Source organism: Equus caballus, chromosome 6, assembly GCF_041296265.1.
Source record: "Equus caballus isolate H_3958 breed thoroughbred chromosome 6, TB-T2T, whole genome shotgun sequence".
NCBI classification, from domain to species: Eukaryota; Metazoa; Chordata; class Mammalia; order Perissodactyla; family Equidae; genus Equus; species Equus caballus.
The window spans coordinates 9,529,269-9,557,112 of record NC_091689.1 but is presented as its reverse complement, the minus strand read 5'-3'; the positions used below and the strand labels follow the sequence as shown (position 1 = coordinate 9,557,112).

At 44.3% G+C, this 27,844-nt stretch overlaps 1 long non-coding RNA gene across 3 annotated transcripts; it reads right to left on the bottom strand.

The window, feature by feature from the left end:
* Positions 1–6,166: 6,166 nt before the first annotated feature.
* Positions 6,167–27,498, bottom strand: LOC111773783 (uncharacterized). Of its 3 annotated transcripts, XR_011439507.1 has the most exons (6): positions 27,380–27,473; positions 26,240–26,554; positions 25,961–26,115; positions 25,273–25,509; positions 14,096–14,268; positions 6,167–6,798 (listed from the first exon to the last, which is right to left on the bottom strand). It is a non-coding gene; the product is annotated as an uncharacterized lncRNA (long non-coding RNA). The 3 variants fall into 3 exon arrangements; XR_011439508.1 differs by lacking the exon at positions 25,961–26,115 and having other exon boundaries at positions 27,380–27,498; XR_002808409.2 differs by lacking the exon at positions 25,961–26,115 and having other exon boundaries at positions 25,273–25,512.
* Positions 27,499–27,844: the final 346 nt, after the last annotated feature.

Sequence of the window (27,844 nt, the reverse complement as noted above, 5' to 3'; positions counted from 1 at the left end):
CTCTGTCATTACTGAATTTTCTGCCCAGCCAAGTCAAGAAAATAAGAGTTGTAAGGAAATTAAGCCTGAATTTAGAAAATGTCGGTCCTTGAATCCCAACTGATGGTTTTAATGCTTTTTGGCATGGATGAGGCCCCATATTTCTAGCCTGACACCCAAGCTTTGCAGTTCCTATGGCTTCCTGGAGCTTGGTGGTTCTCTGCTGCCTACCTTCTACAAATTATTAGAAATTAATTTGACTTGGTTCGGCATTATCTGACAATTGCGCTGACCCCCCTCCCCGAACCTTTCTGGCTAATTTACATCCCCGCCATGAGGCTTAATGTCTCCAATGCCGGTGCACATTATTTTAAGCTCGTGCCAATTATAATTTTTTAATACAGTCTGAAAATCATGCTGTTACTTAGCAACAAAGGTCACTCCAATAAATAATAATATCTTGTGAGCCTATTGATACCCTCGATTCTTTTCCATGGGGATTGAGAGTTCATAGTGAGACCTTCCACAGTCACCACTAATGCTGGAACCATTAAGGAGTGTCTGTGGCTGGCAGCTCCTTCAATACACACAAGCTCAGCCCCTCTGCACTTTCAATCCTCTTTCTCCTCACTTCTTCCCCTTCTAGACGGTGATACGGTAGACTGGCTGAGCTCCTCTCTTCCCATCCCCACTCCCCAGTCTCTTTCACACCTTGGGGCCACAATGGGAGAACTGGTAATTAGATTCAGAAACATCGAGCTAAGGTCCCAGGAACCTTTTATGTCAGAAGCCAAGAGTCGAACATCGTCAATGATATAGGAGACGTTGACTTTATTCTCCCCATTTTCCCCTGGGAAATGACCTTAGCTGCCAGCATGTTGCATGGGTGGACCTATCGTGGACAGCCCCTGTGGTAATCAGGGCTTAGGGATCCCACAGCATGGCGGGACCTCAGACGTAAACCCCAAGGTCATCCCCCCTTGGTGTCTCCACGGCTCCTAGAACACTAACTGTCTTCCCTTTTCTGTTGGAGTGAAGACCCCCTTCCTCCCTGGACAATGGGGAGCCAAATGTCACTTTGGGAAGCTCCTCACACAGGGTTGTAAAGTCCCGTATATATAAAGAAATCGGTGTTATAGGCACTTGGAAAAGATCAAGCACATCCCCACGAAGCCTGGCAGACTCTCTAGAGAAAGAAAATCCTGCCAGTCCCTCTGCCCCCTTCCCATTGCCCACCAGCAAATTGCCCATTATGTCACCCCAGAGGCCAGATTCAGAGAGAAGACCAATCCTCAAATATTGTGCCCAAAATTTTACATACGTTAACTATTTAATCCAAAGACATAGTGACAAATACTCTCTCTTTAACTGAACTTTAGTCAGGCTCCTCTAAGCTCTCTTCTAGACTAGGCATCAACCTTGGGCTCCCATGTCCATCTATGCTGAGTCCGGTTTTAGCGAGACTTCTGCTAAGTCAGTTTAGAGAAGATTCCCCACCTTTCACATCTGATCAAATGCAGCATCCTCCATCCTTGATATCTAATCACCTGGCTTGCCTTCAACAAGAATCTGTTAAGTTGGTTTACCCAACCTTTGACATCTCCTCTTAGTAATTTCCATCCAATCACCACACCCTGCGCTCTGGCTATAAATCCCCAGCTGTCTTTGCTGTATTCAGAGTTGAGCCCCATCTCTCTCCTCTATTGCAATACCCTTATTGCAAAAGTCTGGAAATATCTTCCTTCCCATTTTAAAAGAGTCAGAATAATTTTTTTCTTGAACAACAGTTACTACTATTATACCCATCCAGCAAACAAGGAAGTGAGGCACAAAATAGAACTCTATTATTTGGCTAGTATGTTTCAGAGACAAGACTTGAAGGCGGGGAGTCTGACTCCAAAATTCCACGCACTCAACCATTTCCCTTAACTGCCAGTATGCTGCAAAGTCACTCTCCTCCCCTTGAGAGTGATAACACTTATTTTAAGGGTCACCAAATCAGACCTGACTGGAAAATCTTGGGTGGTCCCGCTTCAGCAGACAAGCCATAAAACAGAATTGTAAGCTATCCTGCCCTTTCAGTCTTGTTGGCTTAGATGAATCCCAGAAAACTGGACCAGCTGAATTCCTCAATCCTTGGCCAGTTCCCCTATAGTTGGAAAGATCCAGCCTTAGTAGCATGATTCACTGGACACTGGCCATTTGCAAAGTGCTATACTAGGCACCAGAAGAAATGTAGACCAATAAGATAGTTTGAATATGATCTACACCTATGTGCTGTGGTCATGAAACATCCTAGCAGGGTAAAGCATCTAACCGAGCAGGATATTAGCATCCTTTAACTTCATCTTTCCTAGAATTATCACTTCACTTCATTCCCAAGGACTAGAAAAAAATTCAGCTATTGTGCAAGCTGGTTTCTCTCCAGACCAGCCCTTTTCATATCCAGATAGAAAGTCAGTGGTCCACAGGGAAATGACCCGGGTTGTATCATTTCAACAAGCCACAGCAGGACCTTCTGCTCACCCTCAACCCCAAGCCGATAGCCTCTATTTGTCTGAGAACCCAGGTGTGTGTGAAGATCTAAAGGCATTGATGCCAGGCCAGAATGTTTCATTGTGCAGGGGAATTTTCCTCCATTATTTCACTTGAATTAAAAATCATTTGAGATTCTGTTTCTGAGCCAGTGTAGCCTGGAGCCTCTAAAAGGACAGCTGTAAGAACCCGCTCACCATCCCAGGGTTTCCGCACCACATCGCTCAGAATGAGGGTACAGCCCCGCAGGCCTCCAGCTCACCCTCTGGCAGGAAATTGCTTCCTAATGTCATCTGTGGGACAAGCGCCAGCCACACCATCAGGAACCATAAAGAGGCCAAAAGGCAAGCAGCCATCCTCTCAGATCAAATTCATTTCAGTATCTCTGCTTCCCAGTGCTGCTTTCTCTCCCTGCCCTGTTGTATTCCTAAGTCCTATTTACCTTGAGTTTTGAAATGTGTTCATTTCATTATGCCTCCGTGGTTTGCACATCTTCTGAACTTTTAGCTTATCCTTGACCACTGGTATATGAAAGCTATCTTAAAATGGGATCTCCATCAGCTTGTCCATTCATTCTCCACAGATTTATCAGGAGCTATTAGGTTTCGGACCATGCAAGATGTTGAAGATACAAATGAATAAGATACCACCCTTGTACTTGAGGAAGTCAGGGTCAAGTAAAGTGAACAGATATGTAAGTCAATCATTGTAATGCACGCAATGAGTTGTTCAAAGATCAGAAATAGCACAGAGGAAGGTGAACTTGGGAGGAACAGAGACGTCTACACAGGGGTAGAGGAGACGGGGATAAATGTGTGACATCCTGAGGACCAGAGATGGAGAGGGAGGATTCCAGAAAGAGGGACTGGTACGACCAAAGCCAAAAGGACATGAGAGAGTGAGCTGGGTTTAGGAAATTGCGGTAAGTTCCTCCCTGTCAAGTGTGGTATGAGGGGTGTGAAGCACAAAAGAAGATGAGGGTAGACCAGCCACAGGGGCCAGATTTTGGAAGGCCTTGTGTGAAACACTGGGGACTTCATTTAGCAATATTAACAGCCTACAATATTTAAGGTTGACAGTGGACCAGGCCTCCACAATGCACTTCACATGCGTTACCTCGTCTGGTCCTTATCAGATCCTCATGACATAGGTTTTAGGTTGAACCATAAGAAATTTACCAATATTCCACATTTTCACCTACAGACATGGAAATCTCATGGTTCACCCTAATACCATTATTATTATGACTATTTAAGAGATGGGGAAACTAAAGCATCTTAATTTCTTGCCCAGGGTCACACAGCTACTAAGTGGAGGGGCAAAGATTCAAACTGAGACAGTGTGATAAGCGATGTCAGAGGAGGGGTAAAATTTTAGGTAAGGGACTAGAAGATCTCAATGAAGTGAGAATGAACCATGTGGTTATCTAGGGCAGAGCACTCTGGGAAGAGGGCACAGTAAGTGCAAATTCCCTGAAGCAAGAATGTGCCTGGCAAGTTCTAGAAACCCAAGGAGATCACTGTGGCTGGAGTGGAGAGGAGAGCAATGAGGAGAGGAGTAGGAGATGAAGTTTGAGAGGTAACATCGAGCAAGATCTTGTCAGGCTTTATAGTCCAGCAAGGACTGTGGCTTTTACTCTGATGGAGATAGAAAACCATGTGACACGTCTTAACAAGATCACACTGGCTGGCGGGTCGAGAAGAGACTGCAGAGGGGAAGGGCAAAAGCAAGAAGGCCAGTTAGGAGGCAAAAGATGATGGTGATTTGGACCAAGATGGTGGCAGTGGAGAAGGAGGAGCCATCAGGCTGTGTGGATGGAATGGAAAGGATAGATGTGTGGAAAGCTGTGAAAGAAAGAGAGAGTCAAGGAGACTGCCAAGATTTTAGAAGAATGAAGTTGCATTAACAAGATGAGGTGGTTGCTGGTAGAGCTGGTTACAGGACATTATTAGAAGCTCAGATGTGGGAATGTCAAGTTTGAGGTGCTCATTGGACCAAGTGGAGTTGTCAAGTAGATAGTTGGATATGTGGGTCTGTAGTTCAGGGGAGAGGTCCAAGCTGAAGGATATATGTGGAAGCCATCAGCAGACAGATGGTATTAAAGCCATGTGACTGGCTAAGATTAGCCAGGAGGTAAGTGTGAATAGAGAAGAGAAATGGTCCAGGGATGCTCCATGGGCCCTCCAGTATTTAGAGGTCAGAAACCTGAGAAGGAATCAGCAAAAGAGACTGAGATGGAATGACCAGAAAAGTAAGAACCAGAAGCGGGCGTTGATTTTAGCAACGTGGCGATCAGGGAATTTGCTCCCACTTCCCAGACCACTCCTTTGTTCTCACAGCCCGGGTTTTCCAGCTGCCCAGTGCTGCTGGTCAAGGCCTGGGCCTCGGTGCAGCTGTGACTGTCTGAACTCCCGGGGCAGTTCATTACCAGTGGGCACTGAATTACTCCAACATCAGAATGCTTTTATTGAGTTAATAAGAAAGCTTCATTGCCTGAATTATTTAATTGCACACTCTCTGTAATCAGAGAATTCCCTAAAAGTAGGAATAATTTTATTTATTTTTGATATCAGGGCAGTTACCATGAAAATAATCACATTTCTGAAAATTCTGATACATTTCATGTAATTTCCTAGAATTAGCCATTGAAAATCACCCATAAAAGGACTCTTTTCTTTTTTTTTCTGCTGGGAGCCTGAGACAAACTGATGCTTGAGCCTTCTCAAACCAAACTTACCCTCTTTGATTACATCTGCAAGTCAATGAACTAACAAGGCCAGTAGATCCTAAGCACACGTGGAACTATATTAAATGCCGATATAAAAGTTAACTTTCATCAGCAGGACTTCAGATGGCAGCCCCAATCCAGAGAATATCACACAATCGATGGCGAAATCCTATTTCTAAAATTTGCTCCTTGCCCCCTCATTTTTCTGAAAAGTCTTCTATCCCAGATGAAAATTGCATCCTTGATACACAGGTCACTTTCATGATCCTCAGTTCACTCATACACACTTCCATTCCCTTTTTCATTTATAATGTTCTGCTCTAAGCAGCATTTTCTCTTCCAAATCTGTTGTAAAAGAAATTATGACATTTCACTGAACAGAGTCAAACATCTATATGAAGACATCGATACGTGTAATGCAAGCATGAATGAGTTCCATATGTTTTGCAAAAACATAGGTTTTACCAGTGCAAGAGGGCATCTAATATTAATCATACACAGATGAGTTTTACTTAATGGTCTGCCAGTGGCTTTGATTTCTGAGAAAATTAACATTTTTGGTCTGTGTAAATAAGCCTTGCCTTTGAAAGAAACAGAAGGGAAAATGATGCTTTTCCTTGCCTGCCACAGAATTTCCTCCTTCTGGTTTGTATGCATCAGCTGAGATCAAGGGAAAATCTTCTCCTGGCTTCCAACGCTCACCTTCCCTCGACCTTGATTAATGTCTGCAACAGCAGACAGATCATGCTTTGGCCGCCCACGTCTTACCCATCCCTGAAGGAAAGCAGAGAGCATTTCTGCACAATGCACTGTGGCTTTGCATTCACGTTGAGCAGATACACAATGAGAACCGCCACACAATGAGTGCGCCCCGGCAGGTGGTTCTTTCCCTGCCAACCCCCAGAAAATACAGATACGCTGAGCTTCTATTTGATCTTGCCGACGTTTTAATGCCCCATTATGTGATCGTGCTGCCTTTTACACGTGTTAATGTATGTGTTACACTTTCAAACACGAGCACTTTTCAAATCCACCCGAACCTCCAAGACAAGGGGAAAAAAACACTTTGATGATTCTCTGGACCTGCCCTAATGTGGCATGATAGTTTCCACTGTGATCTTCAGAAGGGAGGAAAGCCCAAGGAATTCAGCTCTGTTGTCATCCTTTTACCTAGGAAACAGACTCCGGAACAGAATCGAAATCACTTCCTTCTGAGGAATCACGGACGCTTGTAATACATCATTTCAGGAAGAAAACTTCTGAGGTAGTTTTTTTGATAAGACCACATTCAAGTCTCCGGCAGCTGTCAGAAGTTGGCAGGAATCATTTCAGCCAATTTCGGGTTCCTCGTGGAGCCCCACAGAGCAGCTTCACCCACAGCCTTCCTCAGTCGTATGGCAGCTGAGGGAAATGGATGCGGCGGGAGAGTCCTGACACCTGGCTCTGAAGTGCTCCACCTCACGGGGTGTGTGACCAATGAAAGTCACTGATTCTCCGGAACTACACTTTCTTTATTCAACAGTGGGGTGATTCGTCCCGGCAAGACAACCCCAACTCTGAAAAACAGGGGAAACGTTAATTAAGTCACGGTACATCCAATATATGGAATCCTCTGGAGTCAGGATGAAGAGTGAGGGAGCTCTTTGGTGCTGGCATGGTTTCTGAGACACAATGATATACCGTAAAAAGAAAAAGAGCAAATCACAGAACTGAAACCTACAAGCTATTCCCATTTTATTAAAACACGGCATATTATTCCACGCAGAAAAGCAAGCTATAAACTCATCACATTTATGTATAAAGATATGTGAATCTATGAACGTGTGTTTGCATATATACACATATATGTATGGCTGACATCCCTGTCCACACTTGGTGATATGTCTGAAAGGATGCTCATCATAGTGATAACAGTAATTATCTCCAGGGAGAAGACTATGATTGGGGTGGATTAAAGAGGGGAATCTTCTCTTTATCCTGTGTTTTTTTTGGCACTCTGGATTTTTTATTTTTACAGTATGAACAGACTTACATAATACTTGCATAACATAAAAATAAATAAGCTTAACTTGCTTCATTCATTTGTTGATTTATTTATTCACCCAAGATTCAACCAGTGCTGTGGCAGAAAGTGAGTTGCTCGTCCACTATCTGTTCTTCCCTTGCTCCTTGCTAACAGGCCCAGGTTTTCAGGGATGCAATGTTCCAAGCCGAACTTTCGCTTTCCCCACCTTCCTCCAAATAGCCAGGGGACATTCTAGCCAAAGAGACAGGAATGGAAGTGCTGGGAGAGAGAGGAGGGGGCGGTTCCTCCTCTCACTGCCTTGAAGGGACAGGATGTCTGGAACTGCAGCAGCCATCTTGCCAACATGAGGTGTCAAGTATCAGAGTGAGGCTAAGAGAATTGCAGAGAGGCCAGGCCAGATGTTGAGCCACTAAATCAACAGCAACAGCTGCCTACCTTCAGAATTCTTGTTTTATTAAGAAATATAAACCCTATTAGCTTAAGCCACTGTAAGCCGAGTTTTTTGTTAGTAACAGCTAAATGCATTCCTAATCAACACAAGTGCCTATGAAACACTAAGCAGAGTCAAGCTAGGGAAGTCGATTTTACAAGAGAGAGGAGGAATGAGCAGCAGCATAAATGCCTGAGATTACGGAAGAGGTTGGGAACCAAAACACAACTAATAAGAATAGGGATAAAATAGGAGGGTGCCAATATCTTCAAAGGGCTGTTGAGTCCATTAAATAAGATTCTATGTATAAAAGTAGTTCGTAAATGGGGTAACGACGTACAAATGAAAGGGCTGATTTTTTTGCATATGTGGTCAGGGTGTGCTATCAACAATGGCTAAAATTTCACACTCTGAAGTCAGACCACAGGGTTTGAAATCCTGGCACAGCACACATACAAGCTACGAGAGTCCAGGCAACTATTTAATTTCTCTACACCTCAATTTCCCAATACGGAAAACTGGAATCATAGTAATAATTACCCCGTAGGACTATTGCAAGGATTAAATAGAACTAATGTATTTGAGGACTTAGCACGGAGCCTGGCCCCTGGCGCCCTTCAGGATGAGTCAGTCACTGTTGTTGGGCGATGACTTAAAGGGCATCCAAACCCTCTAGGTGACAATGTGAACCCCCCCATGGCCTCCCCACTAGTCAGAGAAAGTCCCACCACATTTACCGTCTAGCTGAAGGCCTCAGAGACCACTGTCACCTGAGGAAGGTTAAACCTTGATATTCCAGAAATATTTATATGGCAGCTCTGACAAGCAAGCAAGGCACTGAGGGGGCTGAAAAAGAACACCAAAGATATGCTGTACCCTCTCAGGGAACTCGAAGAGATAAGACATAAATGCAAGGAAAGCAAATGAATATACAAGAGATAAGTAACAGCTCAATGCTGTACAAGAAATGTCACAAGGCGGGGTGTGATTAATTGCCAAACGGCGATGCACACGATTAGAGCCACCCAAAGGCCAGAGAGATGGCTGTGGGGGGAATGATCCAGGACTACTTCAAGGAGAAAAGAGAACCTGCATTGAGGATGGGGTGGCTCTTGATAAGCAGGGAGGAGCAGAGGGGTGTGCCAGGAAGAGGGCGGAACATGATCCAAATCAGGAAAACAAGAAATCCCCGAGCATATTTAGGGGTGGAGCCCACGAGTGTGGGAGTGAGTCTACCAAAGCCAAGGGCGTAAGCAAGAGGCGTGCCATATGAGAAGAGAGGAAAGCAAGGTGGCTGGGAGTGAGAGTATGAAAGACCTGAGATGGAGGGAGATGTTGAAATGCAGCGGGTCATGGAGAGTCCACTGAGCAAAAACGAGCAGAGCTTTGTGTTGACACTAGTCAGGAAGCAACAAGCAGGATTCCAAGGCTGAGAGACTGCACAAAAGGAGACAACACACTGGGACCTGTGATGACACAAATGGGGGATCATGGCGATAGCCTGAACTAGGATGGGTCAGCAGGAAAAAACAAAAACATTGAGCCAATTCGCAGTCAATGAACTCTCAATGGTAAATCCTTTCTGGTTCTGGTTCTGTTGATTTTCACCTCCTCACACACCAGTTTATAAGATTAGTTTCTGTGTGGAGTGAGACCTTGAGGGACAAAAGCCCAGGACAGGTGAGTCTGGAGGAAGGAAAGGAGAAGGGAAAGCTTGGGAGCCAGGTACCGTGCTTCACAATGTAGGTGGAGAATTGTATGCCTTCCAAGGCAGGATGTCTGGGAGTGCTGGGCTCCTCGGGAGACAGAGAGGAGCAGGAAGGAAAACAGCAGAAGAGAGATCTGTTAAGAGAGATTTGACCCATCTTGACCAACGGAGAGTCTGAGCTTCAGCTGAACTCAGGTCAGTTCAGTCTCCCAAATCTTGAGACAGCTCTTCTTGTGTGCATAGCCCCGATGCTCAGTGAGCTTAGAGCTGCTAGCAGGACTCAGGGCTGCATTCAGATATCGACAATGCACAGCCCAGTAATTACTGTCATAAAGAGCAACCAAGTGCTTTTTGAACTCAGCCAAAGGCAGGGCTTCCCCTGGATGGGCTGGGGCAGGGGACCCGCGTCAAGCGAGGCGGGATTGAGCAGGTAGACTTCGGATGGTCTTTGGACACAGCAGGCTCTTAGAGAAGGAATGAGAGCTCTAGAGAAAAAGAACTTCACAAACCTAGTTCCAATTGCAGAAAACAGTTGTATTTACCTGAAAACAAATAGTCCAGTTTTGCTGTAGTAAAGAGAAGGAGACACACAGGCGAACAGACAAATTGAAGATGGCTGAGAATGCCAGGTGAAGTGTTTGTCTTCACTGAGTGAACAGTGGACAGTGGAGATTCACTGAAGGGTCTTGCCCAGGGGAGTAGAAGCTTTGGAGGCTGTATATTTGGGGAATAAATCTGACACTGGTGAGTGGGATGGCATGAACAAGAGAGAGGCAATACAATAGAACAGGCAAGTGGTAATGAAGCCAGCCTCTAAGGTAATGGCAGCAGTAATGGAATGGTGGAGGCAAGTATGAGCAACATCTCAGAAAGAAGATTCTACAAGGCCAGAGGTCTGATTGAACACAAGGGTAAGAAGGGGAAAATGTAGAAAGGTCAGGCCAAGGTGTAAAGCTCAGGTGATTAGGAGAGAGGGGATCATTTGTTGTTCACACTGGGTTTGAGGGCCCACAGGATGTCCATGTCGGGCAGTATATGAGGCAGTCAGAGATATGCCTGATTCTGTGGAGAAGGGGGTGCAGAAACATCCTCCCCACTTGTAGGGAGGAGGAGGGGGAGGGTGAAAAATAAGGCAAGATTCCACTGAATCGAGTCCTTCTAAATGTAGAAAATGTCCTTTGGGAAGCTACACTGGAGTTCACGGGAGCACCAAGACTCTGTACAGAACATGAGGAAGACTAAGAACTAACAGCTCAAGAACTAGGGCGGGTTGACTTAGAGGAACTGGAAGATGCTGGACCGTCAATTGGCTCAACATGGGTCTCGTGAAGGTCATCACAAGAGATTAGCTGAGAGTCAGAGTTGAAGAGTTGAGAGTCAGCCAAGTTCAGGGCCAAGGATCAGGCCCAAAGTGGGTCCATGGGGTTGCTTTGAAGAATCAGTCACGTCTCCACGGGAAGTAGTGTTCTGATAGAGGACACAGAGCTTCCATAGGACAGAGGCAAGGCATCCTCAGTCTCATGCTCTGAGGCTTTAAGAAGCCACGTGTGAAGGCCAAGCTGATTTTGAAACTCGTTCAGAGTGTTTGTAGTAGACAGGGAGGTGAAGAGAGAGGGAGATTGTCTTTGAGGCGTCCTGAGAAATCAGACCCTGTGAAGTCAGTCCAAACCTTCCTTAGCTTACACCCTAATTTCCACCTCTGTATCACTTTTTCTCTGGGAAGTTTGGGTCTGACTCTTCCTCCCGATAAATATGGCAGTCCTCAAACTCAGGGGTACAAATGTAGGGAAAAAGTGAGACACCGTTTATCAAAGTCCAATGCACTTTTATTGAGCACTGACTATGTGCAAGTCATGGGCTTGGCTCCAGGAATCAAAGATGGACTAGACACTGAGAGTCCCAACCACTTATGGCTGCCTTACAAACCACCCTACAAAGTGTGGCACACAGCCACCACCATTCTATTGTGCTCATGGTTCTGTGGGTCAAGAATTCACACAAAGGAGTGGTTCAAACATCGGGGGGACAAGGACCACACGCGTGTGGCATCAGTTCTGGCTATCCATTGGATTCCTCTGTTCAAACAACTTTCTCAGCATGGTGGTCTCACGGTTTCTTACATGAGCAGCTGTGGATCCAGAGAAACAGAGAAAGAGGGAAAGCAAACCTGTCAGTCCTCATGAAGGCCAGATCCTGAACTGTGAAAGCATCACTTTCACCATATTCTGTTGGTCAAAGCATTGACATCTGAGTAAAGGGAGGGAAGGAAGTGATGCAAGTTATCTTGTAGTCAAGCTACCACACAGAGCTTGCCCATGAGGAGATGATTAGGCCGGGAGGTCTATGATGGCAAAGCCCGTATCTATCTGGCTAACTGCTTCACACCGCAATGCCTGTTACATTTCATGACACATAACATATAGGCAATACACATTTATTAAGTTAATTAACAAATGTGTCTAATAAGACTCCATACTCAAGTTTGTCCCTCAGCAAAACATGTGTATGCCCTCAGAGGGATGGACTCTTTTTTTTTTTTAAAGATTTTATTTTTCCTTTTTTCTTCCCAAAGCCCCCCGGCACATAGTTGTGTATTTTTAGTTGTGGGTCCTTCTAGTTGTGGCATGTGGGACACTGCCTCAGTGTGGCCTGACGAGCGGTGCAGTGTCCACGCCCAAGATCCAAACTGGTGAAACCCTGGGCCTCCAAAGCGGAGTGCGCAAACTTAACCACTCGGCCACGGGGCGGCCCAGAGAGCAATGGACTTTTAAGGAACACTAAGGAAATTTGGGTAGGAAAACTGGGCTAAATCTTCTAGTTTGGTATTAATAGGCCATATTTATCAGAAAATAACCAAATTCTACATCATGTGGTTAGATTTGATCTTGACACCCATCTACAATTCTACCACTACAACACTATCTCTAAGATATAAGACAAAAGTAATACTCCCATTGGCTTTGAGACAGTCCTGACAGGGCTCCTGCTCCACTTCTTCTGAGATGGACAAGATGGGCCGGAAACCCCAGGGTTCCCTTCATCCCTCTCAGCCTGCAGGTCCAGTCTGAGCCAGCCCTAAGCAGACCAAAATGTGCCTCCTTATGCCAGGACCTGCTCAGCCTCCCAGAGCCAAAGGTTTCTCTCAAGGAGAAGAGCCCAGACTCCATTTCACCATTGTGAGCAGGGAGTACACACTTCCTGGTTCATAAAGGAAACAGAACATCAAGGGAAAAGCCAACTTCTGGCATCTCAGCAGAGATTTCCCCTCTGTGTTCACAGCGTAACCTCCCTCAGTCCTGGAGTTTGCAGGATGGTCTGAGTTGCCCGGTCACGTCTTTGAGGCATATATGATGTCCTTAATGCATGTCAAGAGCTCTTAAAAAAATAAAAGCCAACATTTATTGAGTACTCAATATGGGTCAAACACTGCGAATCTGTACAAAAATGATCTTCTTGAAGCGCCATCTTTGTTCTCATTTTGCAGAGGGGAAAACTGAGGTTTAAAGAAATGAAGAAAATTGCTCAACTCACAGAGCTGGTAGACGACAGAGGTAACATTTGAACACAGGCAACCTGAATTCAGAGTGTATTTTATTTAGCCACGCAATACTGTCCATGCCTCCTCCCTCAGGCAGGTCAGTGTTGAGGTGGTTGATGGTTGAGACCACTATCAATAAACAGAGGACGAACATGGCTGATATTCAGGATGTAGAGCTAATGATGAATCAAGCCAGTTGGCCAATGAGATCCAACAGAAGCCCCTGAGCTTCTCTGACTGTCTCTGTGGGCTGGCTAACCCTCTCTGAGGTGGCACCACTAACAATTAAGTCGTCTATCTAGCTGAGCAGATACATTATGATGTTCCTTAATGCTCCTGTGGAAACGCATGTCTTCTGTGAAAGTTAACCTCTATGTGAGAAAGGAAAACTCAGCTCCTTGCCAAAAGTCTGCCCTGGCTTCTTTTCCATCACCGTCCTTTAACAAATCCACATAGGCTTCTCCTTTCCACTTTGTCAGGAAGCCAGGAGTGGCATTTCAAAGGACACATTTACCCCCTAGCAATTTCTCTCTTCCACCACCATGTGCTTTCTTCTCATAAAATCAGATCAGACAATGAAGCTGTAAACCCGGCTGGTAAGATTGATATCCTGTTTCTCCTACCTCCCTCCAGTGGGGAGGGCGCAGGCACTGTGCACTGTGAACAATAAACATTTAAATGAAAATGCTTCGAGATAGAGACAATCACGTTTAATAACAACAACAACAAAAAGCCACAGGCTTTAATTGATATAGCAGAGGGGTGAAGTTGAGAGAGCATAGGCATACAAATAATGAACCGGACAAAACTGCACGGAAAAGTCTCCACCTTAGGTTTCTGGAAAGCTCTACCTTATTGCTCACCCACATCTGGAGCACATACACCGGGAGTGGACTGTCCCTGTGAAATGTAACCAAACAAATCAGCTGCTCTGCTCTTTATTTCAAACACTTTTGTTTTTACAATGAACGGGAAATCTACGGCAATCACTGTTACACCATTTACGATTAAAAAATCAGCAGGTAGACAGATTATCAAAAATAAAAAAGAGTTTCGTATATTCTGCAACCTTATCGTCTCTGCCAAAAATGAGCTGCTAAAATAAATCCCAGAAGTTTGATATTTTTGTCTGCCACCTTTTGTTTTCTTACCCCTACATGGGACGCTGAGGACAGAACTCCAGTGGGATTTCACACAAGCTGACTTCACCAGACTTGAGGTACGGCATTTCTATGAGAAATTAAAAGCCATTTATGGGTTTCTCATTCCTTCTATTTTCTGTGACAATTGGCAGATGAACTTTTCCATTCCCTGAATTCCACAACTGAAAAATACAAAGTTAATACGTGTGTTAATCATCAAAATAAAGATACAAAAATTGTAGCACGTCCGGTGGTGGAGTGGCAATTGCCCACCAAGAAAGGAGCTACTGACCGCTTAAAAGGAAAACCAAACGCTCCTCATTTTAATTGTTTTCCTTCAATTTCCCCATAGAACTTAGGCACATATCACTATTTTCACAGTGAGCTTCATTTTCCCCATCCATAAAATGAAAGTGTGGAATCGAAGATCTCCTTCAAATAAATTCTATGATTTTAAATACACACTCACGCGTGCACACACACACAGTATATATATGTAAAATATATGTGTGTATACATATATATATGTATGTGTATATATCTTGAGAGAGAGAGAGAGAGGTACACTGTGCTGACATGTCAAGATAATTTTAAAATAAAAATAGATTTTCCCTTGCATCTGACATATGTTTAGCCCTCTCTCAGCCTCAGTCTCTGAGTCTAAAAAAGAAGTAAAGACTTGGAATCACGGGTGGAAAATGGGTTTCAACCTGCTTGCCAAATCTTATCCTTTGCCAGGATCATTATGTTGAAAAGCATCGGTGAAGGTATGCCTGGGCTCAGCATAAAAGGTGCTTATGTTTATAATGAGTATTTATAATGAGTATTTATATATAGTGAACATTTATAATGAGTAATTATAATAAGTTATAACACAAGGCATATCATACATGATATTTCTATAGCTCTCAATAAGCCTATTAAAGTCTAAATCCTACTCCCTTTGTGGGAGAGTTATTGCGAGGATGAAAGAGAATTTTGGAGTCTACCCACTGGGGTTTCACAGCCAAAGTAACAGAGGACCAAAGAGATGAAATTATTTGCCTATAGTCAAAACTTGAACCCCAGTACTCTGAGTCCAGATCCAACATACTACACCATACCACCCTCCTTACATTCTAGAGAGCTCTATGAAATGAGTGTCTACCTGTGGTAAGTGAATCAGGCAGGATCTAGCCAGGAAGTAGGAACCTCTCCTCTCTAGGTATTTTAAACAGAGTAAATTTTTTTTTTTATTGAGTTATTGATAGGTTACAATCTTGTGAAATTTCAATTGTACATTAATGTTTGTCAGTCATGTTGTAGGTGCACCACTTCACCCTTTGTGCCCACCCCCCACCCCACCTTTGCCCTGGTATCCACTAAACTGTTCTTGGTCCATAGTTTTAAATTCCTCATATGAGTGGAGTCATACACAGATTATCTTTCTCTTGCTGGCTTATTTCACTTAACATAATTCTCTCAAGGTCCATCCATGTTATTGCAAATGGAATGATTTTGTTCTGTTTTGCAGCTGAGTAGTATTCCATTGTATATATGTACCACATCTTGTTTATCCATTCGTCTGTTGATGGGCACTTAGGTTGCTTCCACATCTTGGCTATTGTAAACAGTGGTGCAATAAACATTGGGGTGCACAGGACTTTTGGGATTGCTGACTTCAGGCTCTTTGGATAAATACCCAGTAGTGGGATGGCTGGATCGTATGGTAGTTCTATTTTTAGTTTTTTGAGGAATCTCCGTACTGTTTTCCATAGTGGCTGCACCAGTTTGCCTTCCCACCAGCAGTGTATGAGGGTTCCTTTTGCTCCGCAACCTCTCCAACGTTTGTTGCTATTAGTTTTAGATATTTTTGTCATTCTAACGGGTGTAAGGTGATATCTTAGTGTAGTTTTGATTTGCATTTCCCTGAGGATCAGCGATGATGAGCATCTTTTCATGTGCCTATTGGCCATCAGTATATCTTCTTTGGAGAAATGTCTGTTCATGTCTCCAGCCCATTTTTTGATTGGGTTGTTTGATGTTTTGTGATTGAGTTGTGAGAGTTCTTTATATATTAAGGATATTAAGCCTTTGTCAGATATATGACTTGCAAATATTTTTTCCCAGTTAGTGGGTTGTTTTTTGTTTCAATCCTGTTTTCATTTGCCTTGAAGAAGCTCTTTAATCTGATGAAGTCCCATTTGTTTATTCTTTCTATTGTTTCCCTTCTCTGAGAAGGCATGGTGTCTGAAAAGATCCTTTTAATACTGATGTCAAAGAGTGTACTGCCTATGTTTTCTTCCAGAAGCCTATGGTTTCAGGTCTCACCTTTAGGTCTTTAATCCATTTTGAGTTTACTTTGGTGAATGGTGAAAAAGAATGGTCAATTTTCATTTAAACAGAGTAAATTTAATTAGGGAATTAGTTACACAGATAACTGAAGAGCTAAGGAACAAAACACATGCAGCAACTCAGGGATGAGTAACAACAGAAAGTTGCTATCATCCTTGGACTGAAAGAACACAAGGAGGAGGTGATATTCCCAGAACCATTTCAGAGGCTACCTGGGAAGAGCTAGAACCATGGAAGTGATGCAACCACTGATGAGAAATGAAGGCAGAGAGGGAAAAATACCCTGGCTTCTCCCCTCTCCTCTACTTTCAGTCTTCTACCAATGTCTCCGTTGACCAACCCTGCTCAGAAGCCAGTCAGCAAGAGAGCCTGAGAAACACAGTTGCAGAATTGTAAGCAATGACAGGCACAGACAAAATAATATATAGATAGATAAGTAGATAAATATAGATACTGTTTCAGGCCATAAGGTAAAACAAAAGACTACATCCATATCCTAAGGATATGCCCAATTTTTTCTACCTAATTCATTAGTTTATTCCTATTAACATACAAAAATGCCTTCCCTCTCCCAAATTTAGCAGGAGAAGACCTTTCCTTCATGCCTGAGTCTCTTGACTCTAGACTCCTGGTCAAGGAGCAGAGATTTATATACAGAAATCTTGATGAAATTTTGTACTGAAGCCAAACTAAAAATAACCTCCTGTCCAGATCACTCCAACTCTTGTGTGAAGGTTTAAGACCTTGAGAGGAAAAGGAAATTACCAGAGAGGGGGGCCTGGGATGATTAGCTCTCCTCAGAGACCCGTATGTTAAATGGAGATGTCTTTAAAGCTATAGACTGGAGATTTTTTCGTAGCTACAGGATCCCTGACTTCAGAGCTTAAGACAATGACTCCCAAACCAGACTCCTGGCTATCTACATCAGAACCATTTTGAGACTTGTTAAAAATCTAATCTCAAGACTCTATGCTAAACCCATAGAATCCGAAAATCTAGAGATAGAACTTGAGTATTGCATTTTAGGTAGAGTTTCCAAGATATTTGGGGAATAAGGGCTCCTGAACAAGGAAATCCTTGGCATCAACAAGAAAGTCAGGATGTGGCTGCCAGTATTTCTTTCCAGGTGAGCTGACAATGCCCTGTAATGGCGGGATATCTATGGCTGCCAAGGGAGCATCGCTCTGTCTGATAATCCACAAGGAGTCCTACCCACTGCCCAGGGCCGTTCTTTGGGATCTGTTCCATCTCTGGTATAGGTAATTACAGTTCTCTTTTCCATTTCCTTCTTCCCTGGGGAAAAAGACAGGGACCTGATAGTTCAGAAAGCTTGCTTGCCTTCTTCATACTTCTCTCTCATTTTTGCCTCACACTGAACTCCCCAGGAGAACCCCTCTCCTAAAGCTGGGGGCCCCCAAGCTGCCAGCTCCTCTTGTTTCCTCTCTCACTCTGAAGTGGCAGAGGAAGTGGCTGTCAGAGATACAGCTGCTCCAGCTGTGGGTCTGGGAGGCTTGCCCATCACAGGTGCTGGGGGCTCGGTCCCCTCTGGGATTGACTGGGGCTGAAGGGCCCTGAGGGCTGCTGGCGTGTTGCACCTGATCCTGGGAGGCAAATATTCTCGCAGGTCCTCCCACAGGTAAAGCCTGCAGGATTCCACTCCATAGATTTACAGCCTCCCACTCTTCCCCTCCACAGGGGAGAAATCTGGGTGCAGCCTTGTTATTTGTGCCTGGTATAACAGTGTTTCTTTTCCTTTAAACAATCTACAGGGGCCACCTTCCCGGAGATGAAAGACGAAAAGACGGTGAGATGACCTGCCAGGACCATTTAGACTTTAATGATTTTCACGTGAGCACTCCAAGAGACGCCATACAGCACCCGAGTCACAGGACGCTGTTCTAATAAAATTAAAATTACTAAAATAAACTGCCAGGCATCTGGAAAGCACTGAGGACACAACATATTATATAAACTGACATCCAAATATTGTACACCTACATGGCCCTTGAGTTACAACAAAGCCACGATGCATACAAAAACCTTATTTTTTAAATTTTAATATCCCTGTAAGTGGATTTTAATCACTAGGTAGCCAAATCATATTCAATATCAATTTCCTTTATATTGTCCAGTGGTTTAAGGTTTCTTTGAGTCAAATTCTCAAATTCACATTTACATACATTCTAGAACTGCAAACACAAAACAAGGGCTACCTGAATGAAAAGTAAAAATGTTTACAAATATCCAAATAATAAATTCTTCTCCTCCTTCTTTTTACAGCCAGCTATGTTTGGAGTCCATTAGAAGCCAACTTAAGATAGGATTAAAGGTCTAAATATGAATACTTTGTGACTTTATGGAAATCAAGCTTGTATATCACTCTTTTAAAAACAAAACGAGTATTAAACACCAAATGACATTCAGTTTGATCATGAATATTGATAATATAGTATTTATTTTAAATATAATGTATTCATCGGTACTCAACCAAAAGTCAAATTAAACTCATCAGGATCAGAATAACTGTTTGGTTTTGCAAAAGTCAAGGACCCTCGTTGGGTGGCTTAATGACTTCTTGTTTGTGTTCTGTTTGCATAAATTATCCATCAAGTGCAGCCATTACACCGGATGCAGTATGCTCTCGCAGAGGAATGAGAGCCGCGTCAGGACCCTCATTAAAGGGAAATGTGATTGGAATGGAGTCATCATTCCATGCCTGGCAAGGATCCGCTGTCTCCATTCTCATCCCTTTGCACCAATTCCATTTGAAGTCAGAACTGGGCTTGCAGACCTAGATTTTTAAAGGCAACGGATGCAATCAAACAATAGACATTGTAGGAGACAGCCGCTGTGCCTGTGGCCAGATGTGATAAAGAAAGGGGAGAAAAACAGTATAATGGGTTTCAAGGCAATCAGATGAGTCTCCGAGAATGCAGGTGCGGGGTAATGCTCTCTCCATTCATCCAGCAGTTTATGTACCACAAAGAAATCCCTTTTCTCAATATCTACTGACATTCTTTCCACCTCATGGTGTTACTCCCCAATAAACTGGGTATGGATAGGGCCCAAGTCATGCTGTGTGTAATACTAATTAAGACAGGCAAAAATAACAGCATCCTCATTTCACGAAGCACCATCATCATGTTACAGTCTGGACACATCCTGCAGCTATTCTAATGTAATTGTATTACTTCACTCAGGAAAACCTCTGAGAATGTTGTTGTCTAGAAAGAGACAATAGAAAATGAAGGAGAGCCCCAGAGAAGCCACATAATAGGAAGAGAAGAACTTCCCAATAGAGTGATAAGATGTTGCATTTCTGAGATGTGCAGAGCTGAGCATATGCTGTATTGGAATAAAAATGCAGGTGAATCCAAGGAAAGTGAGAAACATAACCACTTCTTATTGCAATCTTAAATAAAATTGCCTGTGTCCCTAGCAACAGTTCTGGTTTTGTTCTCAGACATTCAGCCTGAAGTAAGAAATTCAAGAGCATTATCAAATGATGATCATCACCATAAACTAGCATTGGCTATACCTGCCCTCAAGGCGGAGACACTATTACCAGCAGCTTAAGCTTGTCACAAATGTTACACGCAAGATGGCATAACCAGGCAAGAGCCACACAGCTGGGGCTCAGAGTCAGCTATAACTGGCTGAAACTGGTCTTTAATACTCTAAACGGATACCACAACGGCTGAGATGTGATGTGCTTAGTTACAAGGTACATCCTCAGGCCTGGTAATACTTCATAATACGACCTTACAGATACGTGCAAGTACATGAAAGGACACTGCACACGCAGGTGACAGGAAACAGCTGTGCTCCATTTACACAGAGGACAGGAAAAGAGAGAATGAAGTTTAAATTACAACAGGCAGGTGCGACAGGTATAAAAAGGCAGTAATGAGGACAACAGAGTTATTAAAGAAGGAAAACATTATTAGGTGGCACAAGGAGAGTGGAAGAGAAATGAACATTAAAATACTGAATGTCAACATACACATGTACAGTAAAATGACCCATTAATTAGAGAAATCAACATATATATCAGCATTTTTTTCCACAAAATAATATCTTGAGCAATATGAACTTGCCGTTCTGGGAGACCAACTTCATAGGGTCCAACCAAAATCTTCTGCTTAAATCAGAACCTCGAACAGCACCAACTGCAAATTAGGCAATCCATAAATACTTGTAGAATGGGTGAATGAACAAATGAATTTTCAAATATTTCAAATGAGACAGTTTAACTGAACGAACAAGTGCATTCTAGTTTATTTTGCATGTAGAGCAGTCTCTTTGTGTGAGTTTCTTTTTCTCATCTATAGTGATTGCTTTTCTATCCAGGGTATCTCATTTCAGCCAGTCGTTGAAGTCATGTTAACTCGTGCTCAGGAGCTTTGAGCCTTTGTAGACACTGTGAATAACCATCTTCCATACTCTTTTAGATTACCGACAATGATGGTTAATAAAAATAATCAAGTCCATGTTCTTTTCTAAACTTTTTGGATATTAATTGAAAAAAGAGATACGAGAGGATCCGATAATCATTGTTTGCGTTTGAGTCTTCGTGCTGGTTTTAAATTGCCTAAGGAAAAATGTTCATCTTCATTGAAAAAATTTGAATTAGCTTTGTACATCAAGCTGGTTGAGACTTGTGTTAATTCCTTAACATCTTAACATATGCCAACTCCATTCCTTCAGCTGCACAAGCCAAAACCCTTACAGTGATCCTTAATTTTATTTTTTGTTTTGCTCATACCCCATATCCAGTCTATCAGATCTTGGAGCACTAACTGCAAAATAAATCCAGAAAGCACCCACTCCTCAGCACGTCTTCTGCTGTTCGTGCTCACACACACCCCCGATCCTCTCCAAGGCTGAGCCGTGATTGTCCCTCATCTAGATTATTGCAGAAGCTTCTACTGGGTCTCCCTGCTTCTATTTTTACCTCCCTATGTCCTATTCTCCATAGAACAGAAAAATCATCATGCTCAGAGGCTTCCATTAACACCACATTTCACTCAAAGCCAAAGGCCTTACAATGGTCTAAGAAGCCCTTCCCCATCTGCTCCACCACACCCATCACCTCCCTGGTCTTATCTTCTGCTGCTCTCCCTCCTGCACACTCTGCTCCAATCACACCGGTCTCCTCCAGGTATTCACTCATCTTACCTTCTCAGTGAGGCCTTCCCCAGTCAGTGTGTTGTCTCAGATGACAACCCACCCTCGACCAGCACTCCATATCTCCCTTCTCCACTTTGTTTTTTTCCCTTAGCCTTTGCAGTGGTTTTAAAAAATATGATAAATTCTTTAATATTCTTCCCTTCAAAAGGTGGATGCTAATTCCTCTCCTCTTGCGTATGGGCTTTACCTAGTGACTCGCTTTTGACAAAAAGAATGTGGTGGAAGTGATGGGAGGTTGCTTCTAAGACTGGGTCATAAAAAGACATGTGGCTTCTCCTTGTGCACTCGCTTGCTCTTGGTTCACTTGTCCAGAGTTTGGAAGTCAGCTGCAATGTCACGAGGATGCTCAAGCAACTCTACGGAGAGGTCCATATGGAGAGGAACTGAGGCTTCCTGCCAACAGCCACAGGACTGAACCACATAGAAGCAGGTCCTCCTGCCCCAGTCAAGCCTTCAACTTACCGCAACCCCAGTCAATATCTTGACTGCAATCTCATGAGAGATCCTGAGCCAGAAACACCCAGCTATGCTGGTTCCAGATTCCTGACCCACAGTAACTAAGAAAATAAATTTTGTTGCTTTAAGTCTCTAAGTTTTGGGGTAATTTGTTACACAACAATAGACAACTAATAAAGCGCTTATCACCATCTACCCATATTATATATCGTATTTTACTATCTTGTTTACTGACTGTCTCCCACGAGGAATATAAGTTCTGTGAGGGCAGAGATGTTTGTCTGTGTTTTCATTACTGTGATCCCTGCACCTAAAGCAATTAAATGAATTAGTCATGTAATTTTAATAATGAATAAGGTGGATACCCATGGCTCCCATACATTAGCGGATCAGCAAAAATGCAACACTCAGACACACACTACAGTGGCAGCAAGAGTTTATGTCATTTGGGTAAAGGATGATTACACTGGGTCATAAAGCAGACACCTACCACAGATGTGTTGCCGGAATAATGACTACAAAGAGGCCCCTATTTTCCTACTGAATACTAAAGATGTGTTCTCACAGAAAAACAAAGCAGCCAGTAGATAATTTGTGAGTTGTTGGTTCTTCACCCAAGCAGAGAACAAAATCATCAGCAGAGCTTCCTACGACCACCAATGCCCAGACTCCACATCCCAAGATTCTAACTCAGGAGGCCCGGAGTCTATAGCATCTGCTATAGACTGAATATCTGTGTCCCTCCAAAATTTATATGTTTTAACGTAATCCCCAATGTGATGGTATTGGGAGGTGGGGGCTGTGTAAGTGATTAGGTCATGAGGGTGGAGCCCTCAAGAATGGATTAGTGCTCTCATAAGAAAGACCCCAGAGAGCTTCCTTGTCCCTTCCACCATGTGAGAACACAATGAGGAAGACGGCCAACTATGAATAGGGAGGTGGGTCCTCACCAGACACCGAATCTGCCAACACCTTGATCTTGGACTTTCCTGCCTCCAGAAGAGAGAAACAAATTTCTGTTGTTTATAAGGCACTCAGTCTATGGTATTTTTGTTATAGCAGACCAAACAGACTAAGTCTCTTTAGCCGCAAAAGAGTCCTCTAGATTATTCTAATATACAGCCAAGACTGAGAACCCCTTCACTGGGTGATAAATAACTAGAGAAGGTAGGCAAATCCACAGTCTACTAGTAGTGGCAGCTTTTCACAACAATTCAGCAACTCTGAATTCCCCTTATGCATTCATTTATGCATTCATTCACTTATTAATTATGTATTTATTTTTTGGGCACTGTGCTCGACTCTGGGGAAATGAGGAACCCAGTGGAGCTTAGGGTCCAGTGGGGGAAATCAGACTCTCACCCAAAGAGACATCCAACCCAGAAAGCCCATCATCAGCATCCTAGCCCCATCCCCACCTTTCCCAACATTCTCATCTTTCCCGACAGAGCTCAGACTCCCCCCAACACATACACCTTGGGCTGGAGATAGTTTGGGCTCACATCAGCAAAGAGACATGTGCTGGGCAGCAACTGACTGCAAGGAAGGGGCTGAGATCATCTACAGAGAATGAATAAGTGCAAAGGAGAGGAACTCTGAACTAACCCCAAGGAAGCCCAGACTTTAAGGACCGCCAGAGCGACAAGAGTGTGCAAAGGAGACTAAAATCAGCTTCCCTAGAGCTAAGAGGAAAGCCAAACAGTACAAAGTCCTTTTGTCAAAGACATGGCAGTTCCCAAGCAAGAAGAGCAGCCAAGTCTCACATCTCTGTGCCATGAAGGATGCCCAGCTTACTCAGGTTGTAAGCAAGGACTTGGGCCACAGAAGGGTTACCGAGGATCTGGTTAACAGCTAACAGAAACAGCCAGAGGTTTTTCAGATGAGGCTCCAGAGAAACAGGAAGAACACAACCTCAGAGATTACCTACCAGACAGCTACTCCATTCCAGCTAAAACCAGGTCTAACTTCACTGAAGTGACCTGCCCTCATTAACATTTTAAACCCTCCTCCTCTGGGAGGGACAAAGCAGCCATTTTTAGATGATGTGGTGTATGTGGTAGCATGTGCATGTGCTTAAAAGAAGATGGCTGTTAGGCAATAAACCCCAATCTCCCACCTTTTCCTTAACTGAATATTCATGTGCTATACTCTCACCTGACAACAGAAGGACCCCTCAAGGCCCTGTTGGAGGAGGCACTGCTTTGGGAAAAAATCCCCAGTGTTCCCCATTGCTTGTGCAAGTAATAAACCTTTCCTCACCTACTTCTGCCTTGGTCACGCTTTTCAGCTCCACACTCACCAAGAAACGAACCCACTGAGTTTGGATATAAGATCAGTAAACATAACAGTCTGCAAAATGAGTTTCATGCAAACAAGGGATACCCCTATCCCATTAACTCTAATAGTCTATTTAAAATCTTCAACTAGCAGAGGTAGTGCACTGCTAGAAGATTGCTAGACCATTGTTCCAGTCCTGGTCTGCTATTAATTAACTTTGGAATCTCAAAAAATAATTTAAATTGCTTAAGGGTCTCTGTTCCCTCATTTATTAAGTAATAGTGTAGGAAAAAATAATCTTTAATTTTTGCAAGATTCACATTCTATTAAAAATTATGTATGTGAGGGGCCAGCCACATGGCGTAGTGGTTAAGTTCTGTACACTCCACTTGGGCAGCCTGGGTTCACAGCCTGGGTTCATAGCTTGTCAGCTATGCTGTGGCAGTGACCCACATATAAAGAGGAGGAAGAATGGCACAGATGTTAGCTCAGGGCTAATTTTCCACAAGCAAATAAAAGAGGAAGATTGGCAACAGAAGTTAGCTCAGGGCACATCTTCCTTGGGAAAAAAAGATATATATATATATATATGCGAAATATGTGCATATGAGTAAAAAGCCATTATCCAATATTGTTCTCCAAGAAATGCAGAGCACTGTGTGTTTTAGAGAGACTGTAACTTGACTTTCTTGGTAAGGGAAGTAAACACTGGTGGGCATATGCTAATTTCCAGAGTAGTAGTTGACAGTGTTATCGTTCATTTGGAAAGTATTTCAATACCAATTAGATGAGTTAGAGCAAACATCCCCAGGCATTCTAGCAGTACCAGAGGATTGTCAGAGTCCCAGATTAGGCCCAGGAGTTCATCTGGGTTATGCAATGCCCTGGGCTTCTAGGCAACAGACAACACGGAGTGTTTACCCTCCCACCTGGCTGTGCACCGGCTCCTCCTGGTTCAGGGAGGGTGTCTGAGGTCTACAGACCCACACAGACAGTCCGGCGTGGCAGCTCTCCACCTCCAGGCTTGGCGTAGGCAGGAGCACGATTGATGAGGCAGCAGGTGGCGAGCTGATGACCGTGGGAGGTTCTATCTCCTTTTTCCCTCTGCCAATTAACTCTCAAGCAGGAACCATTTTAAAGAAAGATTTCCATCCCTCACTCCACTCCTTCTGGGGGGAAAGAATTAGAGATTCAGAAAAGCAAGGGCAAGATGGGGACCAGGAAGAGTCACTCCCACCTCTTTCCAAAGCAAGCTTTCTCAACCGTTGACATTTGGGGCCTCTGTTGTGGGGCTGCCTTGTGCATTGCAGGATGTTTCATCCCTGGCCTGTACCCACAAGATGCCAGCAGCACCCCTCTCCACAGCTGTGACAATGAAAAATGTTTCCCGACATTCCCAAATGTCCCCAAAATTGCCCCCATTGAGAACCACTACTCAAAGAATGCTCCCCCCATTAAAATGCCCCAGACAAACCAGACTGACTGAATGCAGCATCGCCCAGCCTCCACAGCGATGCTTCGGTTAACACTCCCTGCGTAAACTATGCTGGTCATGCAACTTAAAAAGTACCAGACCCTCCACGGACAACCCCACCCTGCTCCATTCTGAAATCCTGCCTCTGGAGATGGAAAGCTCCAGCTGACGGTGTGCCCTCTGGTAAACCCCCAGCACGAGGTCAGCCTTCTGTTCCCAGCCTCTGCTCCTCACCCCAGCCACTCTGGCTGGAACGTCCACGTGCCTCCCAAGAACAACATGTATCTGGAAGTCAGTCCTTGTGAAAGAGAGAAAAAGAAGGGGCCAGCGATCAGAACACCCGGGTTGGAGCCCCACCTGTGTCACTCACTGGCTGTGAGACCCGGAGCCAACACTTAAGCTTTATGAGGCTGTTTATTCACCTGCAGAATGAGAGCAATACCGTCCGCTTGCCTTTCTCGACGCATCACTGTGAGCTCAAATACAAGGCCTGTGACACCCGGAAAGCACGCTACGATGGTTAGGAATGAGTTTACTGCTGTCTGTGGGCACTGCTGTTGTCATTCCAGCATCCCATCTCTGTGGTAGCCACACTCCATGGAAGGGATTTGAGGACACACGGAAAGACTAGTCTTCTTGCATTCTAGTGCTGTCTTGACCGGAAGTCCTCTCTGCGCACTTCTCCAAAAACGGGAGACACGGCCAAGCCATTTCGTTGTAAAGATTGTCCCTCAATTCTGACAAATGACAACAAATATTGATTTAAACCCACTATGTACCTTTAGAAGACATCAGTGAATAAAACAGACCAGGATCCCTGCCCTCCAAAGGCTTGTTTTTTTAAAATGGGGGAGGGAGGAATAAAAGCAATAAACAAATAAAAAAAATCATAAAAACGTAAATTCCACGGTACGTTAAAAGCTGATAAATGCTGTGAAGGGAAATGTGGGCAAAGGGCCTGGTGCCGACCTGTGTGTCAGAGTGAAGGCAGGTTGCCATTTATACGGGGCATCCCGGTTGAGAAGTGAAATATGGGCAACAGTGAGTGGTCAGCCGTGCAGCTATGGGGAAGAGCATTCCAGGTGCAGAGAACAGCCAGTGGAAGGGCTGGCACTCTGAGTATGCCTGGTGCATTCGAACATCAGCAAGGGGAGACCATCATGACAGGAGCAAGGTGAGAGAGTGGAAAGGAGGAAGTTAGTTCAGACGGGTGGGAGGGTGGAGCTGAGGCACTTGATGAATGTGGAGGGAGCTCTACTCCATGCCAGCCGCTCGGTCCATGGCCAGCAACTCGCCAGGGGGGTCTGATCCCAGAAGAGAGGGACAAAGGGCTCTGAGAGAGCATACCTAAATTCTCAGCCTTATTCAGGACTAGTCTATAATGAATGAGGGGGTCAGCGGTCCAGGTCCTCGTTCTTCTTTCACGGACAGATTGCTCAGCATCTCAGATGCTCTCTATGCCAACACCCCACCACAGCCATCACCAGGAAATGGTGAACTCTCCTGTCCACGGACCCACTAAGGGACCCACTAGTGACCCACTAAGAAAGGGGAACATTCACCTCAGGTCGTTTCCCCTGTTCTTCAGTAGATGCTCAGATTGGTCAAGCATGGATGACACAGGGTCTGGCTCAGGAGAACAAGAGGCCACGAGCGCAAGTTTGCCTTTATGATGTCAGTCTGCTAACTCCTACGCATCACCCCTGGGCAGGATCTGAAGGGGGACTGTGCACCCCCCCACCACCGATGGGCTGCCAGCAGCTCATTCCCAGCCCACCTCATTTCTCCCCACTCCCGCAGGCCCCCCAGGAGCAAGCCAGGGTCTTCCACTGTCTCTTCCCCGCCGGATGCAGCTGTCTCAACCTCGCCTCGTCTTTCCCAAGTTATTTGCGAAAGAGGCGGCTGCAGGAGCACACACAGCTGGCTCTGTGCCCGAGGGAGAGGCAGGCTAAAGCAGCGGGGGGGCGCGCCTCTCCCAATAAAAATTAATGGAACAAAGCCCCCTGGGTGCCGCATGAGTTTCAGCT